The sequence below is a fragment of the Ochotona princeps genome, chromosome 3 (genome assembly GCF_030435755.1).
Source record: "Ochotona princeps isolate mOchPri1 chromosome 3, mOchPri1.hap1, whole genome shotgun sequence".
In the NCBI taxonomy this organism is placed as follows: domain Eukaryota; kingdom Metazoa; phylum Chordata; class Mammalia; order Lagomorpha; family Ochotonidae; genus Ochotona; species Ochotona princeps.
The window spans coordinates 5,263,250-5,289,362 of NC_080834.1; positions in this window are offsets into that span (position 1 = coordinate 5,263,250).

Genomic DNA, 26,113 nt, shown 5'->3' on the forward strand with positions numbered 1-26,113 from the left:
GATTCAGGCTAGCCGAACCCACCAAGATTCTTGTTAGAGACAGGCCACGGGGCTCAGCTGTTACCTTGGGGGTTGGGAGGTGATGGACTTGATGAAAGACTAAGGATATCCAGCTAGGGAGGGTGGAAGTTTCTAGCTGACTTCTCAGGATTTTCTAAATTGGATATACAAGGCAGTGCACATATGGGCCCATGAGAAGTGTCTGAGATTGACTGAGGTTTGGCCAAGCAAAACCTTGTTTTTGTGAGAAACAAGAGACATGAGACGTTGTAGCTGGATCATTTCAAAATCAGGTCCCTCCCTGCTTTGAAAAGGGGAGAGCTACTGTGTTGTATTTTATTTCCGTTTCTTATTACTCAGTGATAAATATGATATGGGGTATGCTGTGACCTAAAAGTATTTGTTTTCTTTTAACTGAATGTTTGCTTTCTGTAACTTAATTTTCTTTTGTATTTAGGTGAAAATGAATCCTTTTTTTTTTTTTTGGCAGAGGGTATGAGGTTATTTTTTCACATTCTTTGGTGTAATTAAGTTTCCAGGAACAAGAAGAAAAATTTTATGTATATAATTAGCTTATGGTATTTAAATGTAGTTTTTAATCCTTGAGTAGGCATTGCATAGTAGTAGTAATCCTTGAGTAGGCATTGCCACAGTGAGAGGCCAATGGAATAAGACTGTGTGCCGGGGTTGGCCCTATTATCACTTGTGGCACCCAGCTCAATAGACCCCTGTGGAATTAAACAATGAAGGAGTGTGCAAATAATCAAAAAAATTTATTTATTTTTTAGCTCAAAGTTTCAGATGCTCACAGTCCAGAATGGATGGTATCACGTAAGAACAAATAAGAGTAGATTGCATATAACAAGCATGGAAGAGTGGCATTTATTTTAGGATCCAATGTATGCTATACTGAGTTTTGGTGGTGTTTGGCACCAGTTGCTTCTGATCCTCCAAATGCAGGAAACCTCATCTTGGGTACAAAGCAAATTATTTTCAGTTATGAGTTCCTATAAAATCAGAAATAAGTTACACACTTCAGGATACAGTGGAAGCACAGGCACAAAGAGTACATTTCCATATAAACAGCAGAAAACATATAAACTCACTATAGTATATGGCGAATCTTAAAACTCCATCTCCAGCATACAGTGCACATCATGCCAGAGAATGAGTTCCCAAAGGCCGAGGCAGATCTGCTGCTAGAGCTTTGCTGGTCACTGTGTACATGGCTGTTATTGGGAGCTAGACAGCAGCTCCTGCAGCTTTCTAAAGCTGTTGTGGCAAACTGCCTGTTGTTCTACCGAGCTGGGGATCCTTCTGTTGGGTCTGTTGATTGCAGGGTCTGCCACCTGCATGCGTTACAGCTGAGCCCATTTGAACCGTGGGTTCAACTGTGTAACACTTGGTCAACTAAAGGCAAGGAAATAAATCGTGAAGTGACGTGGACAGGCTGGTGCAAAGCGTCCTAACACATCATGAAACACTTTTGCTTTTCCAGATGCTCTGGACCTGTGATGAGGCGTGACCTCCAAGATTTCCAAGGTGTCCATCAGGTATGCTTCTCATTATTTTGGTGATTAGTAAAAGTATCTTTGACATTCATTCATCTTTTGAGCAAGTCATTTCTCCACTACACTCTCCTACCCAAAAATGATTTTTCCATGCTCCTTTGCTGGTAAAGCTGAAAGGTTTTCAAATCTTTCAGCTGGGGCTCGGCGCAGTGGCCTAGTCCTTAAATTCCTAGACTTGAACGTGCTGGGCTCCCATATGGGCGCCAGTTCTAATCCTGGCAGTTCCACTTCCCATCCAGCTCCCTGTTTGTGGCCTGGGAAAGCAGTCAAGGATGGCCCAAAGCCTTGGGACCCTGCACCCACGTGGGAAACCCAGAAGAACTCCTGGCTCCTGGCTTTGGATTGGCGCAGCACCAGCCGTTGCAGTCACTTGAGGAGTGAATCATCGGATGGAAGATCTTCCTCTCTGTCTCTCCTCCTCTCTGTATAATTGACTTTGCAATTAAATAAATAAATCTTTTTTTAAAAAAAACTTTCAGGTGTGCTCCTTTTTGGCATTGATTTTTATTGTAAAACTTATTAAAGGAAGTTGATAGCATCCTGTTACAGCTTGAGCATCTTGCTGCCCCGAAATCTCTTTTGCCACATAAACTGGTCCATCACTTTTAAGTTTGTCCTGCAAAGTCTCTGGGCAAGGATGCTTCTAGATGGGTTCTGGGTTGCAGTGTAACAAGGGTGGCCTTCAGGTCCATTCTTGATAGAATCGTTTCCATATGAGACCTCTTCCACATAGCACAGTCGTTACACTCCAGGTTTCTATTAGCATTCCATTTTTCTGAGCCCTCATTAGTCTCACTTGTAATTCTCTGTTCTCAAAAAATCTAGGTCCCTAGGTTTCAACTCATGCAACCTCTTGTATACTAATTCAAATGGACTCTGAATGTTCAGGACTCTCAACTTTCTATATTCATTGTGCTAAACTCACTCTTAGGACCATTTATTGACATGACTCATAACTAAGGCAACTGACTTTATGAAAAGGGTTATTTAGTTCATCTTTTGGGAGGTTCAAGATGCTCTGGCATATGAGGGAGGTTGGCTTGGAATCAGGGGAGAGAGAGAGAGAGAGAGAGACCGAATGAATGAATATGGATTGGTTGCTGAATGGTACCTTATAGCCATTTTAAGGTATATAGCAGCCGGTCCTGTATGTAAACTAAAATTGAAATGTCAATGAGCTAATCATAGGTTGTGATTAGGACTTGCTTTTTTTTTTAAACATACTGGTTACTCAAAACCATGTCAATTCCATAATATTGCAAATTGCTGTTGATGTTATGTCAGGACTCTTAATTGACTGTGATGATATTCTACCAGCTCTAACTTCGGACCAGAAATGGTCTCCCCAAGAAACTGTTCAACCCATCTGGACAATAAGTAGCTGGACTCTATGCTTGGTATATGTTTGCAAGGAAAGAATCTTGATTGAATTTGAACTGCAATACTGCATCAAGGTAGAGGAATACACCAGGGGGAATGGGAGGGGGAGGGGGAGGGTTGGGGGGGATTCCCAGAGCCTATGAAACTGTCACATAATGCAAAATAATTAAAAAAAAAGAACTACTGCTCAAGGGTGTATTCCACTAAGTTTCGCCTCCTCAATACAATAGGATTTCAATACTATTTGGCTCTGAAATTCATTCAGGACCTTGAACTCCAAAGTAGTCTGTTAATGATATTTAGAAGGTAGAATCTTAATTAAGTTCTTAAATCTATTCTGAGTTCAATTTTTTTCAACATGGAATGAGGTAGGGTTGAGTTTAATTCTTTATCATGTGGATGGATAGCTTTCCCAGTTCTATCTATTGAACAGGTGTGTGTGCACTGTGTGTGCCTGGTAGATTTATCCAGTTGACTATAAATGCCTGTGTTTATTCCTTGACTCTCTTCTGTTCCCTTGTTCTGTGCCAGTTTGTCTTTATGGAAGTTTGATTATTCTAGAGTGAGAATATATTTTGCAATTAGATAATGAAATCCACTTGGTTTATTTTGCCTAGATTTACTCTGGCTAGAAAACTGTGGTGGTTATTTCAGAAGTCTAGAATTGTCTTTTATATTTCTGTGAAAGAGATCACTTACATTTCAGTGAGGATTTTACCAATTCTGTAGATTACTCTGACTAATATGGATGTCTTTTGATTTGCCTCTGTTATCACCAGTGCTTTATATGGTTTGGCGGTGCACAGATTTTTCATGTCCTTGGGTAGTTCTTTTCCTCGTTGATTAATTAATTTGATGTTATTGTGAATGGAATTGTTTTGTATTTTTTCTGAATGGTTTGTTCTTTGTAGAGATACTAAAATTTTTTGAATGCTGAATTTGTGTGTCTTAAGACTTTACTGAGTGCAGGTATTATTTCTAACACATTTTTTGGTGGAGTCTTCAGAGTTTCTATGATGTCATCTGTAAGTACTTTTAACTGTTCCTTTCCAGTTTTGTTGCCTTTTGCTACTTGTCTGTTTGCTACTGTTGGACCATTATTTTCCAGATGATGTTCTCACTTTGGAGCTGTGAACTGAAACATTTCTACCTCTACCTCTTTTCAAAAGGTCTCATTAAAGGCAATTCGCATTACATTTTGAGGTCATGTACCATGTTTTAATTCATGGGCTTGAAGTCTCCTGAGTGAGGTTTGCATTTGGAAAGCCAAATTAACTCAGTATCTGTCATGATACAGACAAGGATTGGACTTCTCAGCATATGCTGTTTGTGAGGTAAGCAAATAGCTGGTGCACTCTGCACCAGGAAGCCCAGGCTGCAGCTTTGTGTTGTCTTCTTAGCTGAGTGTCCTTTAAAAAAGTTACTCCAGATTTCTGAACTTCAAGATGCTCTTCTGCTAAAAAGTGGATGCTGCTTCTCTAATGTCCTTTCCAGTGCCAACATTTCTGGACTCTGTATTAGCAGCCAAGTGTGCCATACTCCAAGTGTACACCTGCAGAGGCACCACGCACCCCTTGCTGCTCTGAAACATCATCTGTTATTAATCACCTTCTCCTCGTAAATTAGGCCAGATCAGGCACCTGTCTAGGAAATGTTTTATAGAAAAATTAGATGGGCTTTTTGTGGAAGAGCTGGTAGTCTTGAACCTTCCATGTTAAGCCAGGTAGTTTTAGTTTAGTTTGTGGCTTAGTTACTGACCCACATATTTGTTCATGAGATTGTTAGTCTGCCATCTGGGTTAAAAGTGAAAGCAGCAAAAATGTATTTTTCCCACCTCTGCATAACAGAAAGTGCTTTTGTTGCTTTCAAACTTCCATGTCATGGTGGACAACTGTGAGGCAGAGCAGAATTTTATGCCAGAACAACCATCCATGTGTTCTCAATGAGTCTTGACAGCTTCAATATCAGATACACTGGAAAGAATTAAACATACTTTCTTTTTTCTGTGTGTAGTAACAATTTGGTCACTTTTCTCCTCATCCATTTCCAGTTTATGCCTGCAGAGAGCATATAGAAAGATAAAGCTACTCTTGTGGGTAGAGGGAATGGATAATGGAAAACCAGAATCAATGTGGTCAGTTAAGAAGTGATCATGATTTCCATAGCTGAGCTGAGAAGTGCTAAGAACCCAAATGGAGACAGAGCCCAGAGGAAGAAGGAGAAAATTATCTTGAGAAATACCACCAAACAGATGATGTAAAATGAGTGACATGGAGAAATTTGGCAAAATTTTTGTTTGCTGTCCTGGAAGACTGATGGATGGTAGCAGTAGTAGATGTAGAGTGCCAGCTCACAGGAGGCAGCAGGTTGGGAGGCAGGATGAAGTGTGTTAGGAAAGTGTGTGATCCGACTGCCTAAGGTCTTTTCAAGCTGTGACATCTCAGATACAACTGCTCACTGCCTTAACAACAACAGCAATGCATTCTGAGAAATACATTGGGAATTTTTCATTGTAGAAACATCACAGGATGCACTTAACCTTTCTTGTTATAAGTCAGTCAGTCCATGTAGACTGTTCATGATATCCAGAGACTTGGTGAACACGAAATGGCATCCCATTTTACAGGAAGCTCTTCTTTCTTATGAATAGAAAGAATATATTCTAATGACAAAAAGTATAGTACAGTAATTGCATAGGCTACTCACATGGTATGTTAGTAACATTTTCAAGTATTATCTGTTATAGTTTTATACAGATGGCCACGGATTTGTTTATATCAGCATCATAATAAAATATTGTGTTGCAATGTCAAAAGGGGAATAGAAATTTCAGCTTTATCATAATCTTGTGAGAACACTTGCCTGATCTGCCATTGACTGAAACATCCTGCAGTGTGTGACTGTGCTGAGTACTTAGTTCTGTTCCAAACAGATTTTCAAAACCGTGGCCTTGCTGCTATTATTTCAGTTTTTAAAGCTAGACAACTGATTCAAAAGAAAGGTTAACTTACTTAGCAAAATAAATTTAAGGTAGTTGAAAGAGTAAACACTCAAAGGCACATTTCACACTTCTATATTTAAAGAACTGAAAAATCTTTAAAACAAAAACAGTGGGTATATTGTGAGAATTTGAAGTTTTTTTCTGAAAAAGCTGTATTAAAGTATCTACTTGTCATCAAATAAAATGATGTCTGAGTTAAATAAAAGAATCTGGAAGAAGTTTCAATGCTAATATATCATCAGATTTCACCTGCCTTTCATGTATACTCTTTCAGCATGTGGATTCACTGCCTAAAATCAGCACATAAGCAACAAAGAGGGGCTTTGGAGGGGCCCGGGAGTTACCTAGACTTTGGAGAAATGCTGTTTACAGATTCTGATTCCTATCAAGTAAGCCATATGTGTTTGATGCTGTGGTTCCTGCGGCTCCCCTTCAGGTAGGGGGCCCAAGAGCTTACAACCTCAACCACTACAGCTTTGTCTTTTCTAGCACTGTCGGTGGTCCGATGGTTTCATTTTGCTCTGTTTTTCATTTCTGCATTCCTCTTCCTCTCAAATATGTCCCAGCTCTGCTCAGGTCCCTTGGCTACATGTTTTCTTCCTATCTAGTCTACTCCACAGACCCTAGAGAAAATGGAAACTGCTGTACAAATTAACCCGTAATCTTGATCAGGAAACTAACATGCCACAGAACGACTAAGCGGGTCCTGCAAAGATCTCTACTGTTACTCAAGGAAAAAAAATCCTATACCCTCCCCTGGTTATACATGGACCTGCATACCAAAAATGTTCCCATGCAAATGGAGTATGTGATCACTGTAACCATATTTACAAGACCTGGTTATCACAGCTTTTTAGGACGTATTTTCTCTCACATTTCCCTCTTGAGTCTTAATTCTTCGCTCTAAAATTTACTTGTGTCATCAGCATAGTCTTAACAACTTTTTCATCTCCAGCCATTTCATTCCATTACCTACACTTTAATGCTTTGAAGCTGCCATGAAAATTTTATAGGCTAATTTCTTAAAGTAGCGCAAAAGTGAGTAACAGGCAGTAACATCTACCAATGTCAAAATGCAGCAGTATTACAAGTATATTTTGGGATTGCAAAATCCAATGATCTTGCAGGGCTTTAGAGAATTTACAGTTGCATGCACAATATTTGAGATTTTTGATGCCAATGCTGGCATTTTGTGTTCACCGCTTTACCAGGCTTCAGTGACTGTATGAAATGGGAGGGTCACTTGTGCGTGAAATAACTGAAGCTGGCATTTTTGTGTCAAATAAGCTCTGGGTGGAGTAGACACCAGGGAAGGTGAACATAGATTATATTCATACCAGTGAAAAGTTCATTAGATAATTAATTAGATAGGAGCCGGCATTGTGTTGTAGCAGGTCAAGCTCTGCTTATGACACAGACATCCCATGTCTGTGGTTCTTGTCCTGACTGCTTTGTTTCCAGTCTAGCTCACTGTCAGTGCCTCTGAAAAGCAGCACAACATGGCCCAAGTCACTGGGCTTCCACACGTTCTTTGGAGACCTGGCTCCTGGCTGTGGTATTGCTCAGGCCTGGGTGTTGTGGCCATTTGGGGAGTGAACCAGAGAAGGGAAATTTGTTTTTGTCTGTCTCACTCACTCTGTAACTCTGCCTTTCAAATAAATAAATAAATCTCTAAGAACCTGTTTTGAAAATATTTTTAAAGCTACATGATCTTTAAAATAAAAAGATTTACCCATTCATTTGAAAGACAGAGTTATATAGAATCATGCCTTGCTGGAGGCTGCAGGACCAAGTCATGTTGCCATCAATGCCATTTCTGCCAACATGGACTCCTTCCCCAGTAGCAGGACGGCAACCCTGAAGAAGCAGCCGAGCCACATGGAGGCCGCTCACTTCGGAGACCTGGGCAGATCTTGTCAGACGCAAGAGACCAAATCAAGTCTTTCAAAGACCCTTGAACAAGTCTTACGTGATACTGTTGTCCTTCCATATTTTATTCAATTCATGGAACTTCGGAGAATGGAACATTTGGTTAAGTTTTGGTTGGAGGCTGAAAGTTTTCACTCTACAACCTGGTCCCGAATAAGAGCACACAGCCTAAACACAGTGAAGCAGAGCTCATTGGCTGAGCCTGTCTCTCTATCTAAAAAGCAAGAAAACACAGCATCTTTTTCGACTGAGTCTCTTGACAAGAGATTGGAGGAGTCTAGCTTAGCCCAACAGCTTATGACTCACTCAGAAGAAATTGACCTGAATGATAGAACTAATATCACCCAGAATCACTTGCTGCTTTCCGAGGAACGTGACAGTGTTCATTCTCTTCATCTTGAAATGACCAGAGCAGGGCTCATCAAGCCTCTATAGAAGCCCAAGAACCCTCCTCCAGGCTTGTAGTTGTCAGTAGAAACAACCCCTCTTTTCCATTGAAAGAATTGTCAGGAAAATTAATGAAGAGTAAGTATGTGATTTTCTGTTTCTTTTAGAAAGGACAAGATATATATATAGAGAGAGGACAAGATAGAGACAATCATCCAGGGTTGTCATTTTAAGCCTCTGCGTATGTGGCAGTGGGAATATGGACCTGGGGTCTTTTTGCTTCTTGCTTGTTGTTTAGTGGGAAATTAACCTGTGAATGTAGAATGTATTAAAATTATGACTGCAAATGTTATTGGAGAGAGAGTAGAAGGAAGGGTATTGAGAGGAGAAGCAGAGGAACAAGGGGAGTGTGACTGTTTTTTTGGAACTATATGTATGGGATGCATCAAATCTGTTTATATCGATAAAAAATATAAAGAGTAAATCAAGGCTGGTTTAAAGGGTTTATCAAATAGAAGAGCAAAGGTAAGATGTTCAGAGAAATTCCTGCCAATTCCTTCGGGGTAGTGTGTTTTCTTTCCAGCTAAATCTCCAGTCTTTGTTTCTTCGCTTATTTTGCCTTTATTTTATACAATTTTCCTGATAATGCTGGTCTTTGCAGTCATCACAGTTGTGGCCAGAACCTCAGTCATCTTTATGTAGCATTCTCTGGGTCACATATGATCAGCTGGACTTTGGCAAACAATGTCTTCAGTGAAGCAGGTGGAAATGATCTGATGAGACTAACAGCGATGTGAAAGATTTTATTGAGGGCTTCTCATTCCAAGCTCATTGTCTAACACAAAAATGGCATGTCTTCTCTACTTCAAAACACTCTTCTGTATGATTCTAATCCAAGTACTTATGCCATTGGGATTAATATGTGTATTGTATTGGAGAAAAAACATTCACTCTAACCCACAAAGGAGGTTCTATAATTTAACCCATGAAATGAATTGATTGTAGGTAGGTAGACTGGCAGGAGGAAAGGCCCACAAATCATACTATTTACCACCTGCCATTGCTTGGCCATGTGTGTGTCACATAGAGGGATAGCAGACACTAAAACAAGTGCGATGAGTTCTAGAAGGTTATATACACTCTTTGGAGGGGAAGGGGACATAGACAACTTCAGAGAGAACAAATGAATCTTATGAAAGATGGATGAATAGATGATATTCTGGAAGTGGTTTGAAAATCCAGTATCCATTTCTGTGAGTCAAGTCTTCATGGTTGGCAAATTTTCTAGGGAGGTAGATTTATGATAATAGAGGTCAAGGTATAGGGTTTTGGCACTTCCGTAGGAATAGTGGTGACACAAATTATGGGTAGGTGAGGGGGAGGAGATGGCTGGTGAGTGAAGTTTGATTTGCTTTAAAGATAAAGTGTCTATCAAGTAATAAATGTTGTTTGGAACACTGTTTTTGCTGATAGAGATACCATACTACTTTACATATTTCCTTTATAGGCCTATTTTCCAAAAAGACAGCTTTTCAGAGCTCCTCCTTTGTCTATAGTTTCTCAGAATAACCAGGTCAAAACACACTAAGGAATTACATTCTGCAATGGCATATTCTGATCTTCTGCAATCATCATGAGGAATTTTGTGTCCTGAGTCCCAGCAGAATTGTGAATTTCATGCATGCCCAAAAATGGTTGGATTAAAAATCAAGTTTCACTTTTATTGTGAATTATTTAATACCAGGCTTAGAATTATTTCAACAAGTCTGTGCCAATCTCCCTTTATGACTGTACTAACCTTGTCTTTATGACTCCCTCTCTTTCAAATGCTTTGGCTCTGACATTGAACTAAGAAGACAGTATAAATTGTAATAGAAGGCTAAGTGGATGCTGACAAAAGTTTTTAGTTTATGGTTCTCACCATCAACATAGCACAGTGTCACCTGGGCGACTCTTACCACCTGTGCCCCACTGTTTACTCGGAGCTTCTGATTGTGTAGTCTGGAGAGGGACAAGAATTTGAGTTCTACCAAGTTCCAGATAAAATTGTCTTTCTGTTCTGGAAATCCTAGTATGAGAACCCACTGTTCTAGAGTAGCTCGAGTTTGTTGTTAGAAATCAGTTAATTAATTTGTATCTATTTGAATGGTACTGCCCAAACACTTGAAACATTCAGGGCTACATCAGGGAATAATCTGGAGTCCCAAACTTCATGGAGGGCTCTGATGTGAATTGCAGGTACCTAAACCTTGAGCCGTTTTCTATTGGCTCCTGGGGTGCATTAAGCAGGAGGTGAATTAAAAGCAGAGAAGTCAGGAGCCGAAGACACACTCTGATATGGGACGCAGGCATCCCAAGCATCAGTTCAAGCTGCTGCTCTTAATCTCTGCTTGCTCTCCCATGTATTTTATCTCTTTTCTAGCCACCTGTTTTTTTCTCTTTAAATTAATAGAAATATCCTTTTGCACATACATGTCAGGGAAGAACCAAAACCTATTATCCTCAGTTATCGCCAGCCTAGTTCTTCATATATTCCTACTCTGTCACCTCAACATTGTTAATCCAGAACTAGAGACCATGGGATTTTAGGAGAGTTACCGGTACAATTCCTCACCACATCACCCTGTAAAGGACCAGTCCCTGGCACAAGTTCACGTAAGTTCCAACATTAAGGCTACACAGAAACCAGCTGAAGAACACCCACTGGAGCAGTGATAAGAATACTTCTTAATAGCACAGTTTTGTTAAGCAAAGGTGTGAGTTTGACTGCAGATCAGGGAGGCGGGATTATGCAGAGCAGGGGGAGCAGGGGGATAAGTAGGCCATCCATGCAGCACAGTACTTGCTGCTACTGGATTGGTTGGGCTTAGAGTCAAGAAAGGGGTTCCATTCACAGTGGTAACTTGGCTCAACAAAGCAAAATGCCTTTTTATTCTCAGCCAGGAGCTATTTGATTAATTAACTTCTCCCATGCCCCATGTTTCCTCTCAATCCTAGGATCTTTGGAATTAAACGTAGGATGCCTGAAAATTCTAGGAGCCAAGGACTTGTATATGGTATGTACCTGCTACCTTCCTAGGTACATTAGCTGGAAACAGCGTTGGAAACCAGGGTTTTGCTATGCCGTGCTGGTGTTCTAGCTGGCAGCTAAGTCCATTGGGCTACAGTGCTGTTTCTACATTTTTTCCCCTTTACAACATACATTCACAAATCCATCTGGACTGGAGTTGAGCTTCCGCTGCGTCCTTCAAGCGCTTGCTCTTTTAGTAATTGTTTTGAGAATATCATGGGTTTAATCAGTAAGTTTTTAAATTCAGAACCAAGCATGATTTCATCCTTTATCTTATTTAAAATGACAGATAAGAAACACCTGGCCATTTTCTGGTTTGTGCTCTTGATCGTACCACATGGACCCCTTAATCTACATCTTTGCCATGGGAATGATGTTAAATTCTTAATCGATACCTTTGGTTTACTGCACCCCCCAACCCCTGCCACCATTTATACATTTTTATCTAGGGGACCACAGTGAAATAGCTGAGTAGCAACACAAACTCAGTCATGCATTGTTTAGTGAAAAGATTTCATTCTGAGATATGCCATTAGGTGTGTTGTCAGTGTGGGAACTACACAAACTAAAATAGCAACAGCGCCCCTCAATGGTAGAATCTTAGGGAACTGCTTCTGCGAATTATATGGATATATACACATATACATATACACAGCAGTATAGGGAAATAAAATTGAGCAAACCTGCCGCTCATGGACAGCGATCTTGATGACATCTGCACGGCTTCCCCACCTTAGTTCACAACACATAGTTCAGAACACATAATGTGGTGTCATAAACAATTCTGCTTGCATTTATTTACTAAATGTTTCGTAAATGCCAGGAGTAGATTAATGTTTTTCTAAGTCTTCTTCCTTAAAACGTAATAAGAGGACCACAAGGCTGATGTCATTGTATTTCACTGAGCAGTAGAACCATCATAAATTCAATTCTTCTCAAGAACCCCTTGGCTTATCATTGGCAGCACTGGCATGTGTGGTCAAGTCTTCCTCACTCCATAGACTATTATCAACTCCATCATGTGAGGACCATCAGGATATTTTTTGAATTGGATTACTTTGATGAACAGAAGAAATATTTCCGCGAACTGCAGGTAATGTTAAGGGATTTGGGAACTAGTGATAATAGAAGTAAATGATAAGTAACAATAACATTTATTGTGTGCTCACTGTATTCCTAGCCATAGACTTCAAAACAACCATATGGTATGGATTCCACGATCGCCATCATTTCACAGATGACAAATGTGGTTCAGTTAAACTGCCACAGCCCTATACTTACTTACCCTAATACCCAATTGAGTAGTAATGGCTGATCACAATTCATGCTGCTGTAATAAAACACCTCAAATTGAGTGGTTTAGAAATAACAGAACTTTGTTTCTCACAGTTCCAAAACTGAGATGCCAAGGTCAAAGTTCCAGCACACTGTCTGGAGCACACTTGCCCTTTGCTTTATGATGGTACCTTATTGTTGTGTCTCCCGTGGTGGGAGAGGCGAACGGACGAAAGGGATCAATAGTACAACCTCAGGCTCTCATAGAAGGGCACTGATCCCACCACTAATGACCACTAATCCCTTACGGCCTTGTCATCTCAATGATACAATTTCTTAATATCATGACTTGGGATTTAGGTTCCACCACATAAATTTTGAAGGGAAATGCATATTTAAACCACAGCAAACTGCAAGCATTATGTTGTGAGCAAGCGCTGACATGTCAGTGAGAAGAGCTCAGTTCTAACCCGAGCTTTGACATCAGTCATGTCAAAGCTCGCATTTTGGAGTCAGGAGAACTTAAGCTTTCCTTCCTAGCTGTGTCGTCATGGGCATTGTATCACCCAAACTTCATTATGTTTATAATTAGTTTCAATAAGGTACGTGAGGTCAATCAACTCAGTCCTAGCTATACAGAATGACTCTTAAGAATTTCAATTTTCTTCCAATGTATTTTTCAAGCTTATGCTTAGGTGTTTAATTTCAACAGACCTTAGTTCTTGCCCTGATTATTTTTCATCATGTTTATTACATTCGCTTTGCTTTCTCTTGTCTTTCATCTATAGCATCGGAATTCTTTTTGTAAAATACAGATTTTGCCTTTTTGGAAAATCTTTAAGATATCTGTTGCTCAAAGCTGGAAGCTCTTCTTGATTAATTAGATCCATCCATCTGTCTTATTGGCCTGACATCTGGACATGTTTCTTCAGTGAGTGATACCCAGTACTCATAACAGGATGGCGAGACTGGAGTGTGACAGACACTCTTGTGTCTTTGGGTCTTTGCACATACAGTTTCTTTAACATAGAATACCTCCAACTGACTGCTTTACAAAGATCCTTTACCAACTCCCTTCCATTATTCTGTGTTCAATTCTAATCCTCCCTCCACGAAGCTATTTCTGGGTTTCACAGAACTCGTTGTTTGCATTTCTTTGTGTTCAATTAGTATATGTGCTTATCTTTGCACTTTGGCTATTTATGTGGGACTGTAGCAGTAATTACATTCATCTTGCATCTTATATTTACAAATTTATTTACTTGTGTTTAGTCTTTGTAATCACTCAGAAACTCCCATTCTATATATGAACAGAATTGGAAACTAAATTTGTTTAATGTGGTAAACCTCAATAAATAATTTATGTTGCATGTCTTAGCACATATAAGATACTTTTTAATTCATTGATTTTAAGATAAATCTTATTGCAGCTACCTATTTATTGTATATGAAAATGCCCGTGAACTTGGTGGCCTAAAATAATAAATGAGTATCTTCTCATGGATCTTCCTATCAGCTCAGCTGCTGTGGTGTCTTGCTTTAGCAAGACTTTAGTTAACATCAACTGGTTCTACTCCAAATGCTCTTCTCTCATTTTTCCTGCAAGTTTTCCGAGGATTAATTTCCAGGAGGTGACAGAATTCTGAAAGCTGTAGTAGTAGAAGTGTGATAGAACTCTTGAGGCAAGATACGGAAAGTACATGCTGAAAATCTCTTCGTTGCTTTGTCTCTCTCCTTTCCTTCTCTCTCTTTTTTCTTCCTGTTTAAAAAATTTCTTTTCTCTCTGTTTCCCTCACTCCCCTCATTCCTACTTTCTCTTCCCTCTATTTCTTCCTTCCCTTCTCTCAGGCGCTGTTTTAACAGTCAGAGAATGGAGGAACAGAGGAAGAAATGAGGTGGAAAGAAAAAGAGAGAGACTTGCGTGCACTGGTCTTCTCTGTAAATGCTCACAGTGTCCTGAACAAGACCAGGAATAACGATGAGAGTCAGGGACAGAGTCAGGGTCTCTAAAGAGGTGACAGGACGCATCACCACTGTGTCCTAGAGCGCACAGTAGTAAGCACCTGGACACACTGGAGCTGGGAGTCTAACTCAGGTGCTTTGATGTGGAATAGCACCCTAATTTCTTTTTCAAAAATTTTGCTTCTTTTTGTTATTAATATAATTTTATGATACAGTTCCATTGGCCCTGGGATTTCTCTTGCCCCATCCCCAACCCCTTTCTCCCTCACTGAGTTCCTCGATATCATAACTATAGTATAGTTCTTCATACACAGTCATATGTCCACCATTGTGAGCATGATGGACAATGGCAGAGTCCAGCATCCTATTGTCAAGATATAGTAAACAGTTTTATTGGGAGTCTATCTTTGCACTGGAGGTAGAGATGCATACTACATTGTATCCTCACATCTGAATATGTTAGTCTCCATTACACAATTACCATACATCCCCTTAAATGAAAAGTCACAAAACAAAATCAACAACAGGAAGAAAAAAGAAATGGACAATGCCATGAAGTTAAATAACATGTTAACATGTTGATAGGGCTAATGTGTCATTAAAGAAATGAAAAATATCAAGAATGTTCTTGAAGAAAATCATCCTTCTGTATGATCTATGAGTCAGTGAAGAATTTAATGAGAAAGTGTTTTGAAGAGATGAAACTAACAAAAACCAAAAACATCCAAATTCATGAGGTTTAGTTTATGCTGATCTTTGTTGGTGAGATATGTCTCCTGTAGGCAGGAGACTAAACTTTGACGTTTGATTGATACATTTAAGTCATTTACATTCAGGGTTAATATGAATGGGTGGTAATCTGGTCCTGTAATTTTAGCAATGGGTAGTTCACTGATTTAGCCTTCTGTTGTTATTTTACTGATATTTGATATTCCTCAAATTTGCCTTTGGTTTTGGCAGGCTTTTTGTTTTTTGCTCTGTCAGGAGAATATTTTTAAGTATCATTTGTAGGGCAGGTTTGCAAGAGGCATATTCTTTCAACTTTCTTTACTGTGGAAGAATTTTATTTCATTTTCAAAGACAGAGGAAAGTTTTGCTGGGTATATTATCCTGGGTCGGCAAATTTTTGCTTTTAGAGTCTTGAATATGTTGCTCCATTCTCTTCTGGCCTGTAGAGTTTCCTGTGAGAGGTCTCCTGTGAGTCTGATTGCCATTGCTCTATATGTCAATTGATTTATTTTCTTCACGTACACATTTAAGGATCTTGTTCTTATGTTCGATTGAAGAGAGCTTGCTCATCATGTGTCGTGATGAAGGTCGCTTTTGGTCGACATTGTTGCAAGTTCTATGCCCCTCCTGGATATTATTTCCCTTTCTTTCTCTACATTTCATTAAATGTATTTTTAAACCCAGTTTCTCTTTCTGCACCACCTGGAATCCCCATTTAATAATGTCTTTCAATTCATGAATACTTTTTTTTATCTTGACCCAGCTCTGCTTCTAGCTTTTTGTTTGTTTCTCCCCAGTGACAAAAAATATCTTCTAATTCTGCGATTCTTTCTTCTGCCTCTTTCATTCTATTTTGGAGACTCTCCACTGTACTTTTAATTTGCTCCACTGTATTCTTCATTTCTGATATAACAGCTTCATTTGGTTCATATCCTGTGTGACATATTCCTTAAATTCCTTGAATTCCTGTATTACATGCTTCTCTTTGTTGATGAGAAGCTTTATAACAAGTGTTTTAAATTCTGTATCCCCCATTTTCTTTATATCTTCCTCCGTTAATGCTGAGTTTGGCAAAGGGTTTTGCTTCTTTTCAGTGGGGTCTTCATAATCATTGTGCCTCTGTCTCTTCTTTCACTCTTGGTCATTGTACTTCCGGTTATCAAATTCTTCTCCTTGGGGCAGATTTCTAAACTGTGTCACCCACAGGTCTACAATTCGATTTTACTTATGGCAGTTGGTACACAGCTCTTTGCTTGCAGTCACCTGTGCCACTCCCTCCAACAAGTTTCCAAGTCTGGTTTCTTATGTTAGATTTCCTCCATTGTCTCCAAAGCTCGAGCTCCTGGCTCCCCACTCTCCACCTCCTGTGATACCATGCTGAAGCTGCACTGTTGTCTGTATAACCTTTCTAATACTTCTGGTTTGAGCAGGTCCCAGGAATAGGGAGACACCAACTGTCTTATGTAGCTAAGTTGTTGGTAGTGCTGCTCTTCCTGCAGCCTGCTGGCTGTTAAGGTTGAGGGTCACACAGACCTATTTTGAACCGTATGATGCCAAAGTTGGTATTATTTTCACTGTGGGACCAGTGTAATGCACCGAACTCAGTGAGTTTGCTCCCAGTTCAGCCTGCTAAACGCAGTGCTATTGTTGTTCATGCTGTTGGGGACACACGTTCCTGTCTTCAGCTCTGTGCTCATGCAGAGTGCATCTAAGTTTTCTGGTTTTCTTTTCCAGGTGTGAAGTATTTTTTTCATTTTCTTCACATTGAAGAGACTTTACAACAGGGTTTATTTTCCCATTTTCACTCCTGGTGAATTTCCTTTTGCTGTATAGCCGATAAAATGCTGGCTCTTCTTGTAATCAAACACATTTTAGATAAAATACAATTTACTTTTAAAGATAAAGAATTTGAGCCATAATGAATTTGATGAATTTGATTAACAGACAGAGCTCTAAGCAGCAGAAGAAAAACTTAAATCCAGTTTATCATCATTGCCATTATAGAATTTATAGATCTAACTATTTAATTTTTAAAAATACATTGTAACACAGAAATTTCTGAACGTTGTGCGTTTTATCACCAGTTGTTTGGCAAATACTTTCTGACAGTTGATGGGAGCTACATTATAAATAATTTAATATATAATACATGCATGAAAATAAAAACTAAATAAATAATAAGCTTTATTTTCCAGGCAAGATGAATTATTAGTGACCTAATTTGATGAGGTTAATTAGATATGTAGACCCAAATGTGTGGTAAGGCTATTAAGAGTGACTTTCTAGCACTCTTTTCTTAAAACATTTGTGTAGTAATGTCATTATACTTACTTCTTTCTTTATCCTCACACAATCCTGATTCCCCCAATAGGTCCATCGCTTTATCTTTTATTTAATATCTCTGTCTATGTATTAAATTATTTACCTCAAACAAGAAAAGCCGCATGATTATTTGACTCATATAAACTCTGTAATCCAAATAATTGATATACAATGGGCAGTCAGTAAATATTAATTAAAATGTAGTGAATTAAAGCTCCATAAGCAAGAATATTTTTATTTAGCTATGAAAATCTATGCTGTATAAGTTTTAACATTCAGTTTGTTAATTTCACAAAGAAAGAATTACCTTGTTGCCCTAAGCTATTTTTTCCATTTAGCTTCACAGTTTAGTAATATTAAACATTTTTTAAGATACCATACAAATTGGGTTAAGCTCAGAAATATTTGCCAATAAAGAACCACAAGGTTTCCTCAAGCTGTAAAATAGCAGTGGGATATTAAATATTTTTAAAAAATCCACCAAGTTTCCACTCTGACTTGCCACATTTTCTAAAGTAATGTATTGAAATAATTCCCTCTGGTCTTTGCAAGATCCTCAAATTTCATGAATAAAGGTAAAACCTTTTCCTCTGTACTGTAAATAATTCTTAAATGTTTTACTGAATAGTCCTAAAAGCAAATATGCAATACTTTTCTCTCAACAAGCAGCAAGAAGTCCTCCAAACAGATTTTCTCTACCTATGACTAACCAGGCCATAGTTATTGGAAAGTGCCATATGGTATTCAGTCTGCCACCTTGGTATGTGGGTTTTGAGTTTTCTTTGAACATGCTCAGTGTTAGACTGAAATACTAATCCAGAAGACAAAATAGTTCAACATCTTTTTAATTTCTTAAGTAGAGTTTAGGCAGATTTAATTTAACAGATTTGGAAGTTAACATATGTTACACCCATATTTCATTTTGCGTAAATAAAAGAGTGATCCAATAATGGATAAACATCCTTCAATTATTTCTCAACACTCAAATTTTCTGCAGAATGCAGTGTCTTACCAATGCTGATGCCCTGATTTTCAGTCTGCCAGCCTTTTCCTTGGTGGTTCTTTCTGCTTGCTTTTTGTACCACATTGTATTTGCTCAAAGAGAAACTTCTTTTGGTTTCAAAATATGACTGTATTGATAAATACAAATTGCTCTTTTCGATAATTTTCTGACAACTTGTGTTGCCCTCAAAGACTCCTTTTTAAATCAAGCTTGTTTGTTTTCAGGATAAAGTTTAAAAAATTATTTTGGTTGACTGTACAGCAAGAATAACAACTGAACATTTTTTACTGAATGTGTTTTATGTACTATACTTTCCTCAGAAGTAATGTAAGCCGAAGAGGAAAGTACAGTTTTTAGTTTCAAGAACTAAAGGCAAAGACTACTTAATACAAATATGCACAAAATTAAACAAAGTAGAAGTACGTGAATAAATTTGAAATTTATGAAATTATGTCATGGCAACAGAGCAACTATGAGAAGCTTCTGTTTTTAAACATGTTTAGGTGTAGAATGAGCTTATGTCTGTGTGGCAGTCTCCAAAGATCACTTCCATTAAATTATTCTGTACACTGCTCTGTCCAAATAGTTTACTACTGCTATCTGGAATTTGTGGCTTCTACCCTGTAGAATGTAGCATGGATACTGCTGTAGTTCTTTGAAGTTAGGTTCAAGATACTAGGAGCTTCCTATTTCTTCCTCTTTGGAACCCAGCCACATCATGAGGAAGACCTACTCACCATAAAACATCGTTCCCATGAAGGAGAACAGGACCTCTGGTTGGCAGTCCTTTCTCTGTTGCCAGCTGATGGCCAGTCTGTTTCCAGCTGCGTGATTAAGGCCATGTTAGAATCAAAACCCGTATCCTGTGGGTGTGCACGTGGGCACACACGCACACACACAACACCAAACCAGTCCACATGTGTTTGTGCATGACTGGCGTCAGTTTGTGATTCTGAGTGAGGGAAAAACCAGGATTAGGTCAAACGATGAGTCAGTTCAGAGGAGGGAGAGACTGCAGAGCACCAGAGAGTATGCGTGTGTAGCACACCAATTCCCAAACTACTTTGTGTCTCATCTCATTTTGACATGTTTCTCCGGGTAATGTTGTTTCCAAGGCATCCATACGGAAGAGGATGGAATGGTACATTACCTGAAACACCTGTCTTTCAAAACAATGTTTAGAGAAGCCAGAAGAGTATGCAGTCCCCCAGATGAGTGGCTCTTAAAAAAAAGTCAAGACATTTATGCACATAAAAAAAAAAGTGAATAGGTTTAAAAACTCAATGCCAAAGTAAACTTATGTCTTAACTCCTTTTTTTCCTAAGAGCTTCCTGCCATCCCCTTGCCTGTACCCACAGCGCACACAAGATTAATCACGGGCCAGGGATTCTTCATCCCATTCTATTTGCCTCACTGACTTCTCAAAGATCGTTAGTCTTGTCCTCTTTACTTTTTTGCACTAATTCTGTTGTTCTATCCCTGTGGCTGCTTTTCCCTTGACTAGCACCTCCTACTGCTCTACGAGTTTCTCATTGTCTCGTTTGGAGATCTCCTGTGGGTAGAGCAATCACTGAGTCGGCCATCTCTAGGACAATCCTGCACTCCACACCAGGTTCATTGCCAGTTCTGCTGAGCATTAATATCAACAATGAGTATTTTAAAACGGTCCCAGTGTCTTCCTGTTTGTTTGTTCTTCCTATTCTCAGTTGCTTTACAGAAAACTTCCTTTCTTTGCACTGTCTATTCTGTAACCGAGGCAACCCCTCCTTGCCTCACCATACGCGCTGCCGAGAGAATGCAGTCTCACATGCCAGCTCAGTCTGCTGTTTTGACCTCTATTAGAATGGTTTGGGTCCTCAGATTTCTGAGAAATTAGTCTACTGGTACACGTTGAAGTTCCCTTTCCCAAAGGAAAAATGATATTGTTGATATTACTGGGACACCTATAATTTCTTCTTAAATTGCTTCCTGTGCAGTTCAGAATGATTTATCTTACTGGCCTAGGGAATTTTGTGGATTTGTGAAGCTTTGCCTTCACGAAAATATTACCACAAGTTCTCGGAATGCTGACGAATCTGACGGACTTTTCAGGAGGCAGTAACCTTGTATTAAGAGGTTGTGTTCATGTAAAGGGACAACTTCTGCTTCTCCAGCCATGGGAACAATGGCTGCTGTCTTGGGGCCTTGTCTCTAGCCCCATGGTCCCTTCCAACATTCTCTGGTCAGGTTTTTTTATGAATGACAGCATAAAGTTGTTTATTTGGTGCTGTTGTTACTGATCTGACTGGCTGCATTCCACTTGAAATGAATGATCTTGTGAAGGATGTTTACCTTTGATGCCAAATAACTATGGGAAGTAACTTCTAAGCATTGTGAAATTGATTAAAATATTCACAAAGGTACTAACCAAAAAACGCTTTAAAAAGCAAAGTACATGAAACAAAACTAAGGAAGAAAATACTTTTGTTTAATAAATTTAGCTTGAAATCAGAATTCAAAATCATCGAAGTCCATTAAGTCATCATAAGGTAGCTTGTGTATTGCTATGAAACAAAAATTCCGTCAGTAAATGGCAGGCCAGGAAGCCAACATAGCAACAGCAGGATCAATTTCAGCTGAATGAAAAGTTGAAAATTTAAGTGTATACGAAGTGATATAATCTGAAATAACTATTTGTAACATTATCAAGTCATAGATAATACTGATTTTTTTTGTTAAGGATAATGCAGAAATGTAGATAGTATGAAAAGGCAGACAAGGGACAGTGAAGTATTCGTTGTTTTTTCCAGGAAAAGGCAGGATTTCAAATTATCTTCTAGATACTTAAAGCTGGCAGCTAACGTTATTGGGGGAGCTCAAGCAGAATAAATTAATCTCCTTGCCTAATTTGATAAAACACAGCACTCAGTCCTGAGAGAAGCTTATTTAAAGAACTGGCACCCTGTGTGTAGACAGAGGTTATTTCTGTATTAAAGAGGAGAATGCATTATTTGCAAAATGCCACCTTTTCTACCCATTTGTGATGGTTTTCTTGAGCATTAATGATGGTCTTCGGAACAGGCTGCTGTCAGTTCCTGTGGATTTTGACGCTGGTTGCACGATGCCACGTTCACTATTAGTAAGATTAAAAACACATCAGCAGGCAGGAGAGAGCTGATGGCAGGTGCTTCGCCTAGACAGAAGCATGAGCTACTGATGAAGGGCATTTTGTTCGAAAAGAGACATGACAAGGACATAAAATATTTCAGAGTCCCAATGACCTTCGTTGCAACTTTTGCTTAAATTTTAAATGTTTTTACACACTGTGCAATTCATTTATTTCCTCTCTCATGCTCCCTAACATATTTAAAAATAGTGAAATGTTTCCTAAGTCTTTACATCAAAACTCGGAAGTTAAAGTTTCTTTTTTTCCCCCTTTGAATTAAATTATGATCATTTAGGCATAAGGAATGCATGTGATACCTCCTAGTTACCCAAATCATTTATTAACTAAAATCATTTATTTTTTTACATATTTCAGACCATAGGTTGATAACAACTTTCTTGCTAAGATGAGATCTTATCTGGAAATCAAGGTCATAGACAGAGTCAGAGATATGCTGGGAAAACCCTGTTTGCTTAAGGCTTCTCCATAGAAACAGAACCAGTAGAATGTAAATGTGGACATATGGCAACCTGTGCACAATGGAGTATTATTAGCTCTTTTTATGGAGGCATAAAAAGGCCCATTCTCTGTTATGAGTTGGAGGCCAGGGAAAACTGATAGCATAGTTACAATTTAAATCCAAAGACCCAGCCCAAGTCTGGAGGCCTGAATGATGGGAATACTGGTGGATTGCGGGAAGAGGAGGCAGAGAGTCCAACTTACGCAGAGAGAAGAGCTTACCCTTGCTCTGCATTTATTCCGTTCTTCAATATCTTGGATGATACCATCTGTATTGGTTGTGGTCATCTTCACTCAGTCTAGCAGACAAAACGTTAATATCTTCCAGAAGCATCCTCACAGACACCTAGAAATCATGTTAATCAGCAAGCTGGCATTTTTTGGGCCATTAAGTTGACATATAAAATTAATCAAAACAGCATTTGAGGTACTTAAGAAGTGAGGTGAAGGGGTTGGAGACACTTACTTGGATATGAATATATCTTGATAATAATAGTAAACCCCAGTGTTTATCACACACTTTTAAGGTAATAAATGTGTTTAATGCTTTATCTGAGGTATCATCAGGTCACTTTTATAACCGTACATTTATTATGCTCATTTCATAGTGATTATCTAAGAGTGGAAGTGTTAAATGGCATGTGTAACACGTCACAGTTTGAACAGATTGTTTGAGTCCTAGCTTGCTAAAGTCTTAAGTTAGAGATTTTTCCCTTAAAGGAGGCAGTGTGGGGATAGTGGCAAAAGCTGCAAAAAAAATTATGAACCCACTGAAAAAAATTCACTAAATTGATATATCCAAGTGAAATATAGTAAACGCCCAAATTTAAATATATGAGCTTCTGTGCAATTCTATCCTTTAAATTTATATGGGTTTTTTTGTGGTGGTGTTTGTTTTGTCGTTCTCTTTAATTTGCTTTCTGAAACTCACTGTCGGTCCTACTAAGCAAGCCGTTACTCTGAAGAGCAGGTTTTTCTTCCTTTAGCTTCTTTTTTTTTTCCTTTTTCTTGGCCTCACATTCGCTTCTGGAATTCTGAACTTTGAGCTTTCACTTTGAGAGTGATGAGAATGAACAAACAGCCAGTGGGTGAGCTATTGCAGAGCCTACATTGGAAGCGTCAATAGATTTTAAGCCTACATGCAAAATGTTACCAGGCTATTTGTTCGTGAAAGTTTCCAGACATTCTTTAACTCTATAGGTCCATGACTGCAAATATCCTAGCTGAACTTTAATAAAAAGGATCAAAAAGTGTCACCATAGCTAAAAGCCCTAGCCAAGTCCCAGAAGGTTTCCAAACTCTTGTAAATTGAATTCTAATGAATGCCCTTTCATCTTTATCGCAGAGAGCAAATATCCCCAGGCTGTGACTTTTTTCCACTTTCTATTTTTAACAGTTTTTCGGACATAGAGATTTGCATAGAAGAAATGATTTTTTAGATTTTATTGAATTATACTAATGTAATAACAGCAGCAGCAATGCTAGAGAACATGTCCTGTCCTTGTCTACTGATAGAAACTGTGCTTAGCAAACAATTTCATATTTATCAGCTCACTGTTTAGTGCTGAGAAGTGTGTGCCTGTCAACCCACTCTTACTGATGAAACTAAATAAATTTGAAGTTATTTGCCGAGAGTCACAGAGTTAGTAATAAAGCCTTACCCTAAAGCCTACAATCTCATTTTGTTTTTTTATCAGTATCTAGGTAGGACTTTGGAAGTTTTGGTTCACTAGATAAGTATGTCTCAGTTACCAAGGGTATCAGTCTACAAGGGAGGCCATAGCAAAATAGCAAAGGCTGGGCAATTTACACAACAAAGCTCGGAGGCCCCATGTCCAGCACCAAGGGATGGACAGCTTTGGTTTCGGGGGGTTGGGGACCCTCTTTCCTTGGCTTGTGGAGACAGTGTTCTCTTTGTGTCCTCAGGTGACCTTTATCTGTGCATCTATATTCCCATTGCTTCTTTATTCTCTTAAAGATGCTCCCGGTGTGTTGGCTTAGGGTCCATCTGTCTGATCTCATTTGACCTTCACTACATCTGATCTCTCACGGGACTTTATCAGAAGGTCTTTGGAAGAACACGATTCTGGGCCTAACACTTGCTCATACACTGATTGTATCAGAAAAAAATTTCACCTAATTAGAATCCTTTTATTAATATAAAGAGGTACAGTTCCAGGACAGCTAAACTTCCCCCACTGCTTTGCTCCCAAACAATTTCATTCCCTCTTTCTTCTCTTCATCAACTGTTTTGCAGACACATGACTTTAATCCATTCTACATTTAGGGACTTAGTTTGCCATTAATAATAATATTCAACAGATTAAAAAAAAAAGGAGAAAGGTCACAGTTCCACAGAAGCATAAACATGGGCTAAAAATGCCCAAACACATCCCAAAGTGATCATCCCATTCTTACACATTTGTGTGTGTTCTGTATTAGTTACCATCTACCAGAGAAAACATGATATTTGTCTTTCTGATGCTGGATTATTTAATAGGCATAATGATTTACAGTTGTATTAACTTCATTATGAAAGACAAGACTTAGTCCTTTTTATGGATGAGAGGTATATATTTAAATGTATATATAATTTATATATATATGTATATATAATTTATTTTTATTTGAAAGACCGGATTACAAAGAGAGGAGGAGAGACAGAGAAAGAGATAACTTCCATCTGCTGATCCACTTCCCAAATGGTCTCATTGGCTGGAACTGAGCCAATCTGAAGCCAGAAGTCAGGAGCTTCTCCATCTCCCATGTGGGTGTGGGGACACAAGGACTGCTTTTCCAGATCACAAGAAGAAAGCTGGATCAGAAGTGGGGCATTTGGGACATGAAGCAATGCCCTTATGGCATGCCAGTGGTATAGACAGAGGCCTAGCCTACTATACTACAGCAACAGCCCTTCGTAGGGTATATTTATAAGTTTACATAAAAAGTTGGGGTAGGGAAAAATCTGTTGATTTGTCTCTCTCTCCTGGGCTTGGGCCAAGCAAAAGCAAAAACAAGAGAGCCCAGTACAGTTTTCCACATGAATGGAATGGACCAAACCACTAGAGACACGTTCCATTGCCTCTCAGGCTGTGCGTTAGCTGCACTCTGGCATTTTGATAAGGGTACGGACATCCTAAGTTGCAACTTCACCATTGCACCCAATGCTTGCCCCTGAGTTTTCACCTTTATTTAGTTATGCCAGAAAGGTGATATGTGTGTCCTCTTTATATTCATGGAGTTGGTATAAAATTAGTGTCACTTATTAATTCACTTAAGAAAAGCAAGAGAGAAAACCTTACACCATTGTTCAGGAAGGATAGTCTAAAATGCCAAATAATTATCATTATAAAATGTGGATCATATTTGTAAAGCACATCTATTTCTGAAAATGTTTGCAAGTTTTCTAATGAAGTTCACTGATCAGCCTTCTTGCATGCATGGTTTCTGATTTTTTTTTAAAGATTTTATTATTATTATTGGAAAGCCGGATGTACAGAGAGGAGGAGAGACAGAGAGGAAGATCTTCCATCTGATGTTTCACTCCCCAAGTGAGCCGCAACGGGTCGGTACACACCAATCCAATGCCGGGACCAGGAATCTCTTCCGGGTCTCCCACGTGGGTGCAGGGTCCCAAACCTTTGGGCCATCATCGACTGCTTTCCCAGGCCACAAGCAGGGAGCTGGATGGGAAGTGGAGCTGACGGGATTAGAACCGCGCCCATATTGGATCCCGGGGCGTTCAAGGCAAGGACTTTAGCCGCTAGGCCACGCCGCAGGGCCCGGTCTCTGATTATTTTTTAGTGACATTTTGTAGAGA